Here is an 11788-nt window from a genome sequence, read left to right as displayed (position 1 = left end):
GATTGCACTCATCTCACATGCCAGGAAATTAATACTCAAAATTCTCCAGGCCAGGCTTCAACAGTACATGAACCATGAACTTCCAAATGTTCAAACTGGATTTAGAAAAGGCAGAGAAATCAGAGATCAAATTGCCAACATCTGTTGGATCATACAAAAAGCAAGAGAGTTCCAGAAAAACATCTACTTCTGCTTTCTTGACTATGCCAAAGCCCTGACTGTGTGGATCACAACAAACTGTGGAAAATTCTCCAAGAGATGGGAATACCAGACAACCTGACCTACCTCCTGAGAAATCTGTATGCTGGTAAAGAAGCAACAGTTAAAACTGTACATGGAAAAACAGACTGGTTCCAAATAGGAAAAGGAGTACATCAAAGCTGTATATTGTCACCCTGCTTATTTAACTTATATGCAGAGTACATCATGAGAAATGCTGAGCTGGAGGAAGCACAAGCTGGAATCAAGATTGCCGGGAGAAATATCAATAACCTCAGATATGCAGATGACACCACCCTTATGACAGAAAGTGAAGAGGAACTAAAAAGCCTCTTGATGAAGGTGAAAAAGGAGAGTGAAAAAGTTGGCGTAAAGCTCAACATTCAGAAAACGAAGATCATGGCATCTGGTCCCATCACTTCATGGGAAATAGACGGGGAAACAGTGGAAACAGCGTCAGACTTTATTTTTCTGGGCTCCAAAATCACTGCAGATGGTGATTGCAGCCATGAAATTAAAAGACGCTCACTCCTTGGAAGAAAAGTTATGACCAACCTAGATAGCATATTCAAAAGCAAAACCACAAGGAGGTACCATTTCGCTCCAGTCAGGATAGCTGTGATCCAAAAGTCTACAAGCAGTTTCAATTTCCGTGCTTGTGATGGGTCCATTAAGATTTTCTATTTCTTCCTGGTCCAGTTTTGGAAAGTTGTACTTTTCTAAGAATTTGTCCATTTCTTCCACGTTGTCCATTTTATTGGCATATAATTGCTGATAGTAGTCTCTTATGATCCTTTGTATTTCTGTGTTGTCTGTTGTGATCTATCCATTTTCATTTCTAATTTTATTGATTTGATTTTTCTCCCTTTGTTTCTTGATGAGTCTGGCTAATGACTTGTCAATTTTATTTATCCTTTCAAAGAACCAGCTTTTGGCTTTGTTGATTTTTGCTATGGTCTCTTTTATTATCAGAGAAATGCAAATCAAAACCACTATGAGGTACCATTTCACGCCAGTCAGAATGACTGTGATCCAAAAGTCTACAAGCAATAAATTCTGGAGAGGGTGTGGAGAAAAGGGAACCCTCTTACACTGTTGGTGGGAATGCAAACTAGTACAGCCACTATGGAGAACAGTGTGGAGATTCCTTAAAAAACTGGAAATAGAACTGCCTTATGACCCAGCAATCCCACTGCTGGGCATACACACCAAGGAAACCATAATTGAAAAAGACACATGTACCCCAATGTTCATCACAGCACTGTTTATAATAGCCAGGACATGGAAGCAACCTAGATGTCCATCAGCAGATGAATGGATAAGAAAGCTGTGGTACATATACACAATGGAGTATTACTCAGCCATTAAAAAGAATACATTTGAATCAGTTCTAATGAGGTGGATGAAACTGGAGCCTATTATACAGAGTGAAGTAAGTCAGAAAGAAAAACACCAATACAGTATACTAATGCAAATATATGGAATTTAGAAAGATGGTAATGATGACCCTATATGCGAGACAGCAAAAGAGACACTGATGTATAGAACAGTCTTTTGGACTCTGTGGGAGAGGGAGAGGGTGGGATGATTTGGGAGAATGGCATTGAAACATGTATAATATCATATAAGAAATGAATTGCCACTCCAGGTTCGATGCAGGATACAGGAAGCTTGGGGCTGGTGCACTGGGATGACCCAGAGGGATGGTATGCGGAGGGAGATGGGAGGGGGCTTCAGGATGCAGAACACGTGTACACCTGTGGCGGATGAATGTTGATGTATGGCAAAACCAATACAATATTGTAAAGTAAAAAAAAATATATAATAATAATAAAAAAATTAAAAAAAAAAAGCAGAGATATCACTTTGCCAACAAAGGTCCGTCTAGTCAAGTCTATGTTTTTTCCAGTGGTTGTGTATGGATGTGAGAGTTGGACTATAAAGAAAGCTGAGCGCTGAAGAATTGATGCTTTTGAGCTGTGGTGTTCGAGAAGACTCTTGAGAGTCCCTTGGACTGTGAGGAGATCCAACCAGTCCATCCTAAAGGAGATCAGTCCCGGGTGTTCATTCGAAGGACTGATGGTGAAGCTCAAACTCCAATACTTTGGCCACCTGATGCAAACAGCTGACTCATTTGAAAAGACCCTGATGCTGGGAAAGATTGATGGCAGGAGGAGAAGGGGACGACAGAGGATGAGATGGTTGGATGGCATCACCGACTCAGTGGACATGAGTTTGAGTAAGCTCCGGGAGTTGGTGATGGACAGTGAAGCCTGGCATGCTGCAGTCCATGGCATTGCCAAGAGTCCGATACGACTGAGCGACTGAACTGAACTGACTGATTATCCCAGTTATGCAACATCACTAATGCAAGAGAGAGGAGGGAGAAAAATGGCATGGATTGAGAGTCTACTGGGTGTCAAGGTCTTGTCAGTACATCCAGTAACCGGTGCTTCCTTAGACCCCACTCGCTTGTCCTTGCTCTCAGGCCAGGCTGAATTGAATCATCTGCATTTTGTGAAATTGGGCTCGACAGGATCACCTGTTACTTCCCTGTCACTAAATTCCGATATATACTTAATTTTCAGTCCTTGTTAGCTTGAAATCCTAGCAGCAGTCAGCACAGATGACCACACCCTTCTTATCAGAATTCCTTCTTTTAGTTCATTACCAGAGCTTTCTGATTCTACTTCCTTTTTAAAAGAATTTTGGCTGCATCCCACATGTGGGACCTTAGTTCCCTCCCAGGGATTGAACCCATGCCTCCTGCACTGGAAGACACTGTCTTAACCACTGGACCACCAGGGAAGTCCTTGATTCTACTTCCTAAATAAAAAATCTTTCCACCTCTCTCCATATCCATTGTTACCACCCGAAGTAGTCAGACACCATTGTCTCTCACCTGAAATACTTCAGTAGCCTCTTAACTGCTCTCTTTGCCTCTGGTCTTCACCCCCTTTCCCTGCTCCCCCACCCCTGTCACCACCATCACAGGGATCCATTTTCTATATACAACTGCCAATGGTATCTGTGAACTATGATCACATCACTGCCTTGGTTATAACTCCTCAACGAATTTTCCTTGCTTGGGACTTCTTACTCTGGTCTACAGATCTCTTCCCCCTTTGGCTCCTGCCTACCTTTCCTGACTCCAGATTGAGCCACTTTCCTTTTTGACCATACTCTTAGGGACTTCTTTGAATTCTTTGAATAAGCCACACATCTTTCACCTCTCACCTTTGCATTTGCATTCCCACTGCCTGGGCTACTCTTGATTCATTTATTTATTCATTCAACAGATATTTATTGAGTGCCTACTAAGTGCTAGGCACTATTCTAAATATTGAGGATATTTGTTGTTTAGTTGCTTAGTCCTGTCCGATTCTCTTGTGGCCCCTTGGCCTGTAGACTGCCAGGCTCCCCTGTCCATGGGATTTTCCAGGCAAGAATACTGGAATGGGTTGACATTTCCTTCTCCAGGGGATATTCCTGAGCCAGGGATTGAACCTGCATCTCTTGCATTGGCAGGTGGGTTCTTTACCAGGGAGCCACCATAGCAATGAGTAAATTAAGATTCCTGTGCCTGTTAGCAGGTTGTATTCTAGAAGGAAGCGAGAGATTAAAAAGAATAAGTAAAATCAATAAGTAAGCCACCTAGTGTTTTAGAAAGGGATAAGCACTATGGGAAAAAAGAAGTAGAGAGCAAAGTAAGAGAGATCAAGAGTGCAGAGAAGGGTGAGTGAGTGAAATTTTTCATGGCAAGATCAAAGTAAGCCTCACTGAGACAGTCATACTTAAAGACTTGAAGGAAGTGACAGAAAAAGCCACGTGGATGTCTGAATGAAGAACTTATGTTGGGGGTGGCAGGGGTACCTGGTGGGACATCTTTGGGGAACAGCAAGGAGCATGGTATGGGTGGAGTGGAGCAAGTGCAGGGAAGTGTGATTGGAGATGACTGCAAACTAGCTGCTGGAGGCTAGATCATGAAGGGGCAGGTAGGCTGCTTTACGGAGTTTGGTTTTTCTCTGATTAAGATATGAAGCTGTTGGAAGGTTTTGAGCAGAATAGTTACATATGGCATGAAAAGCTCCTTCTGTCTGCTATGTGGAGAATAGACTGTAGGGGGTGGAATATGATAGGGATGAAGCAGGGAGACTGTCAGCAGGCGGCTGCAGTAAGGCAAGTGAGCAAAGGTGGCGGCTTAGCTTAGGGGAGTAGCAGCAGTCAAGGCAGTGAGAAGGGGTTGGATTATGAATATATTTTGACAGTACAGCCATCTGAACTTGCTGGTTGGGTATAACATGTAAGCAGGGCTGCAGTCTATATGTAAGACTTGAAGCTGTTAAGATTTGTGGGACTTTTTTTTTAAGAGTATAACATTAGGTAGAAAAGTGAGTATGTATTTAAGGTGAGAAAAAAATCACAATGATCAGTCAGGCTTTGTCAAGACAAAGTGGGTGGGTCAGATACTCTGAGACTTATGTGATTTGGTATGCAGGGATTCATCAAGAAAACATCACACACACACACACTGCTTACAGTCCTGCTACAGGTGTTTGCCTTACAAACATGGGTATTCTGATTGATTTTACTTGAAAGTGTTAATCACTCAGTTGTGTCTGACTCTTTGTGACCCTATGGACTGTAGCCTGCCAGGCTCCTCTGTCCATGGAATTTTCTAGGCAAGAATACTGGAGTAGGTTGCCATTTCCTTCTCCAGGGGATATTCCTGAGTCAGGGATCAAACCCAGGTCTCCTGCATTGCAGGCAGAATTTTTACCATCTGAGCTACCAGGGAAGCCAATTTTGCTTAGTGGACCAGAAGAAAATAAAAGAGTAGCCTGCACTTGAACTTGTGTATGCTACATTGTCCAGTATATTTTTAACAAGAGAGGAATTTCATTTTTATTTAGACATCAATAAGAACCAAACTTTCTGCAAACAGCTCCATAATTTGGGAGAATTCTACATAGACTAGATTCTGGCTGTGTACATTTCAAACCTTCTGTCACTTCTAGGATCTGTATACTTCCTATGCCAAGTGCCATAGGACAGATTTCCATCACAATATGATTTCTGGTCCTCCACTGTCCTGTCATGACCCCAGGAAGTGAATGCAAACCACATGAATGTATCTCCCCAAGGCCCAGCTAAATGTGTCTACATCTTAACTTCCAGTAAACAGGATCACCAAAATGTCCATGGTCACTCAACAATCATGCAACACAAGGGGAAAATGTGATGGAAGGAATGTTGGAGTGGAAAGAGACAGTGGTCTCAACTGACTGCAGTTAAAATATCTTTCCCAATCATATAAAAATCTATGACAATGTGAACACATGCCTATGGACCTGTTCAGGACCTTGGAATGTGAGGGTCCCTGAAACTAAAACTTTATCAGCTTCAAGAAAAGATGGCACTGGATATGAGGGGTATGATGGCACTGGATATGGGATGTGACAGGAAGAGAAATATTTAGGATGATTCTAAGGTTTTGGGCCTGAGAAGTCAGCAGGATGAAGTTGCCCTTGCTGATGTGGCAAAGATGGGAGGAGCTGGCTGGTCAAATAGTGGGGGGTGGAGAGGGGGTGTAGACAGAGAGACAGGGCTGTATTAGGATTGAGATGCCAAAAAAGGATACACATGAATTTATATACAGAACAAATATAAAACCACAGACACAGAAGACACATTTATGATTACTAAAGTGAAAGGTGGGGAGGGATAAATTAGGAGTTTGGGATTAGCAGATACACACTGCTATATATAAAATAGATAATCAACAAGGTCCTACTGTATAGCACAGGGGCTTCCCAGGTGGCTGACTGGTAAAGGATCTGCCTGCTAGTGCAGGAGACATGGGTTCAATTCCTGAGTCAGGAAGACCCCCTGGAGGAGGAAATGGTGACCTGCTCCAGTATTCTTGCCTGGAGAATCCCATGAACAGAGGAGCCTGGCGGGCTACAGTCCATGGGGTCACAAAGAGCTGGACACAACTGAGCAGGCACACATGCCTGTATAGCTCAGGGAGCACTACTCAATATCCTGTATTAACCTATAATGGAAAGGTATCTGAAACAGAGTATATATATGTTTCTGCATCACTTTGCTGTATACTTGAAATTAATAGAACATTGTAAATCAACTATACTTCAATATTAAAAAGTAAGAAAAGAAAATATGCAAAAAAAGAGAATGAGATGCCTATTAAACAGCCAAGCAGAGAAGTCAAGTGGCAGTTTTCACCATTCCTTTTGTGACTTACTCCTGCTCATCTCTCACAGTTCAGCTAAGCATTCTGTTAGGTAGTTAGAATAGGAAAAAGGAGTCCAGAATGGCAGTGGCTAAAAGACAAAGAAGAGGAAAAGTCCATGAAAATAGAACAAAGGAAGGTCCGAAGAGCAAAGTGAGAACCTCAGGTGAAACAACAGCCCTCCTGGCTATCCCAATTTACATAGGGCAGGCTCAGGGGAGGAGAAAAAACATAAAAAGAGGAGCCAAAATTGAGCCACTGGCTTCTCTTCTCTTTGCCTCTTTTGGGTTGGCCTGCCCTCATGCCTCTAGGATGTATTTTCCTTTACTTGCCAAATAAAACTGAGCTGTAACACTGATCCATCCGTCATTTCAAATTTTTGCTGCGGCAAGACAGAACCGAGGAAATTACAACACCCCCCCACTCTCTGACAGTTCCCTCCTCATCTCAGACTGGCTGTGAAGGTTAAGTCTCCTGTTATACATTCTGTAATCCCCATCCCTCTCTTTTTGCCATCCCTGTAATTACATTTTTAATGGTTGTCTCTCCTGCACTGCACTAGACAGAGCTGAGACTGTGTATTCCGTCTTGCTACTGTGCCTACTGTGTACCACAGTGCCTGTCCGAGTAGGTCTTAAGAATTGTTGGTTGAATAAGTGAAGAGAGGTCAAGTAACTTTTCCAACTCACAACAAGAAGACAGCAGAGCTCAGATGGATGGGGGCATACTTTTTCAACTTAAAAAAAAGCCAAGCCAAACACACATATAGGAAAATGTGTGATATACCAATGAATTGTCACCAGTTGAATACACTTGGGTAACTAGCACTTGGGCCAGTAAACAGCACAAGGACAGCATCCTAGAACCCCTCACACTCCTCTTCTGAACCACACGGTCCCCCCCTTCTTCCCCCAGGTGACCACCATCGTGATTTCTTTTTTTTTTTAATTGTATTCATTTACTTTTAGCTGCACTATGTCTTTGTTGCTGTGTATGGGCTTTCTCTAGTTGTGGCAAGCAGGGGCTACTCTCTAATTGTGGTGCATGGGCTTCTCATTGCAGTGACTTCTCTTGCTGCAGAGCATAGGCTCTAGAGCGCTAGCCTCAACAGTTGTAGCTCCTGGGCTTAGTTGCCCCAAGGCATGTGGAATCTTCCAGGACTAGGGATAGAACCTCTGTCTCCTGCATTGGCAGGTGGATTCTTAAGCACTGAACCACCAGGGAAACCCCCATCCTGATTTCCAACACCATTAATTAGCTTTTCTTATTTCAGAGCTTTATATAAATGGTCTATCCAGTATCTATGCTTTTGTGTCTGTGTGTATGAAATTTATAAATGGTGTTGTGAGTAGCAGTAGTTGCTCATTTTCATAGCTGTATAGCAATTCTCAAACTTTTTGGTCTTGGAACCTGTTTCCATTTATAAAAACTATTGAGGAACCTAAAGAACTTGTGTTTCTGTGAATTGTATCTAAGATATTTACTGTATAGGAAATTAAACTGAGAAATTAAAAAAAAATTAATTCATTAAAAATATCAAATTCATTACATGTTAATATATATATATATAACACATTTTAATGAAAATAATTGTATTTTCTAGAACAAAAAAGAGGGAGAAATGTGGCAGTGAGTATGAATGAGAGTCTGGGCAAATATATCAGAAGACTGACACTGTGTGCTGCTGGGAGGGCCTGGGTTCCAGAGGTCTTGGCCAAACCCCAGAGGCCACAGGAATGGTGATGGGGCAGAAGGATTTGTCATCTTTTGAGTTCTGCATGTCAATCAGCAATAGATACAAATAAGCCGGCCTAGGAGACACGACATTAGTATGTTGCAAAGCACCCAGTACATTTGGTAAATGTGTAAATGCATGATGTAAGGAATAAAGTTGATCCAGTTTGGGTAGGAAGTGAAGAGGATGGGAAAGTTCTGTCCAGTCAAGTGGAGATGGGAATGTTGGCAGAAGATAATATCTGTTTTCTTGGGAGGCAGAAGACATACTTGTCAGGGTGAAGGGAAAACCCCTTGGTGTGGTTTTCATGGCCCCAGTTGGCTTTTCAGGCCCCATCTGTCACTCTTATGCTCCAGCCATTTCTTTCCCTAGATAGGTGCAAACACATGCATCCATGTTGTCCATTCTTCCTGCTATTTCCTTTACCTGCAGTGGCATCCTTCTTCCATTCTTTACTACCAGGTAAACTGGTGACCCTCAGGACCCACCTGACATTCCTCCCCTTAAGCATCTTCCTAGGCACCAAACTACTTCCCTTACCTCCCCACTCCAGCTCATATCCACTCTCTCATGCTCCCATAACACTTTGTGCTCATCTCTGTCTTAGAATTTGACAATCTTTTGTTATCATCATCCAAGTGTCTGTCTTCCCCTCTAGACCATGAACTAGGATAAGCCATGGGTCTTAGGTACTGATGAGTCCCTACCTTCTAGTACAGCTCCAGGCAGTCAGTGGTACTTGCTTCTCTATCCACAACAATGTCTCCCTATGAGGCATTGCACACAGGAAGGCAGTACCTATTTACTGATTTATCTGTGATGGGTGGAGCAGGCTGGTCCAAACCTTTCAGAGAATTTCAGGTCATTTTCATTTACTTTGTCAGTGGCTGCTTAATTAACCTTCCATTGTCAAGTTGACCCTGAGCTGGATAGATGAGAAACAGTCCTTGCTTAAAGGTTGATTAAAGGTCAGGAGCTCCCTTTGGAAAAGGTTTTGCCAGTTTCTAGAAATGTTAAACATACACATACCATATTCACTCTTAGGTTATTTACCCAAGAGAAATCAAAGTCTATGTACATACAAAGACTTGTACAAGAATGTCCACAGCAGATTCATTTATAGTAGACCAAACCTAGGAACAGCCCAAATGTCCATCAATAGGTGAATGGATAAATTGTGATGTATCCACACAGTGGAATACTACATGCAACAATATGCTAAGTACAAGAAGCTAGACCAAAAGAGTATGTACTATATGATTCTATTCACATAAAATTCTAGAAAATGTAAACTAATCTCTATTAACAAAGCAGCTCAGGCAATAAAGAATCTGCCTGAAGTGCAGGAGACCTGGGTTTGATCCCTGGCTCAGGAAGATATCCTGGAGAAGGGAATGGCAACCCATTCCAGTATTCTTGCCTGTAAATCCCATGAACAGTGGAGCCTGGCGGGCTGTAGTCTGTGGGGTCGCAAAGAGTTGGACACGACTGAGCGACTAACACACACAACAAAACAGATCAGTGGTTGCCTCTGGATGGTGTGGGAAGGAGAGAGAGGCGCAAGAGACAGATTACACAGAGGCATGAGCTAACTTTTGGGGTTTTAGAAATGCTCATTATCTTGATTATGGTGCTGGGTTCATAGGTGTTGACATATGTCAAGACTTAACAAATTATACTTTAAATATGTGCAGTTTATTGTGTGTCAGTTATTCTTGGATACAATTGCTTTAGAAAAATCCCATTAATCTATCTTGTACTTTGAATCAATATTTCGTCCATGCTTGATTTTGCAACATTCTCTATTGGTCATTTGGAAAATATTGTTTCATTGAGATGTGCAGACTTTTCAAATATTAACACATTTTACTATACAGTATCAAAAAAATCACATTTGTTACTATTAGCATAGGTCCCATCAGCAAAGTCTTTAACCATTTGGGAAGCTGTCAAACTCATGGTGGTAGATGAAGAAAGTGAAAGTGTTATTTGCTCCGTCGTGTCTGGCTCTTTTGCCACCCCATGGACTGTAGCCCACCAGGCTCCTTTCTCCATGGCATTTCCCAAGCAAGACTACTGGAGTGGGTTACCATTCCGTTCTCCAGGGGATCTTCCCGACCCAGGGATGGAGTCTGGGTTTCCCATGTTGCAGCCAGATTCTTTACTGTCTGAGCCACCAGGAAAGCCCCCATAGTGGTGGATAGGTTTCCCCAAATTTGAATTTTTTTTAATGTAATTTCCATTTTATTATCTTTTCAGGGAACAGTATTTCTTCAGTCTTTAAGGACTTAGCTCATTACATGGGCTTTGGTGGAAGCTATGGGGCAGCAACCACAGGTCTAAATCGGGATGGAGGTGTTGGGTCCTTCTGGACTTCCTGGATTCCCAACTGCCTTACTCTGAATGGCACAACTCACACAGTAATGTAGTTTTACATACAGCTTGGGAAGCACATGGGGTCAAAAACACTCGCTTTAGAAATGTCCCTGATGGCTGTGGCATCTATGATGTTCCAAATGACAAACTTCTTAATGGCCTTATCCTTGGGCACACATTGGGCACAGTTGGTACAGCGAATAGGTTGTATGTGGCCATGGCCCTTTTGGGCATTACCACAGTTCTTTCTTTCCTTGGTCATCTTGGAGATGAGGAGGTTAGAGCAAAAATTGGAATTTTTATTTGAAAGCTCCATTGTCTCCATTGTTATCACTGGTAGCAAACACTGTCAGTTAAGTGACAGACTCACTTCACTCATTTTCAAGGAGCTATCTGCCAAAAGCCTCAGTCTGAATAATTATAGTCTGTCTGTGGGTCTTCTTTTCAAGCAAAAATGGTGTTCCATGAAAAAAGTGTCTAATTCAGCTCACAAAAACAAGTACTTTTCCTTCAGGCAACGATTGCACATTGATATGTAACAGATGTGCTTTATGTGTGCTCCCTATTTCATCACGTGGAAAATTTTGTAACTGTACTCAATGGTTGAAATTTAATACAATTAATTTTTATACTGTTTCATCAAGGGCTTTGTTTACTGGGAGTGTGTGGGGGTGAAGAACGCAGTGAATACTGATACAGTTGGTATTGCTGCCTTAACACGTGCTAGATCAGATCAGATCAGATCAGTCGCTCAGTCATGTCCGACTCTTTGCGACCCCATGAATCGCAGCACGCCAGGCCTCCCTGTCCATCACCAACTCCCGGAGTTCACTCAGACTCACGTCCATTGAGTCGGTGATGCCATCCAGCCATCTTATCCTCTGTCGTCCCCTTCTCCTCCTGCCCCCAATCCCTCCCAGCATCAGAGTTTTTTCCAATGGATCAACTCTTCGCATGCGGTGCTAAGGCACCAGCGATTTTTTTTTTAATCTACCTTTGCTTTTGCACCATCGGTGCAAATGTCTATATAGTGAAAAAGGAAAATATCATTTTAGTCTTATTGTGAAAAGAGTTTTGACCTTCAGGATCCCCATAAGAGTTTTAGGGATTCCCCAGGGGTCCACAGACCACAGTTTTTAGAAGAGCTATTGTACAGTATTTTAGTGTAGGAATATACCACAACTTACTTATCTTTACTGTTGTTA

General features: G+C 42.3%; 1 pseudogene; it reads right to left on the bottom strand.

Annotated features, from left to right (window-relative positions):
- Positions 1–10503: 10503 nt before the first annotated feature.
- On the bottom strand, positions 10504–10845 carry LOC102415177 (annotated as a pseudogene).
- Positions 10846–11788: the final 943 nt, after the last annotated feature.

The sequence above is a fragment of the Bubalus bubalis genome, chromosome X, assembly GCF_019923935.1.
Source record: "Bubalus bubalis isolate 160015118507 breed Murrah chromosome X, NDDB_SH_1, whole genome shotgun sequence".
NCBI lineage: Eukaryota > Metazoa > Chordata > Mammalia > Artiodactyla > Bovidae > Bubalus > Bubalus bubalis.
This window is presented reverse-complemented; position numbering and strand designations above follow the sequence as displayed.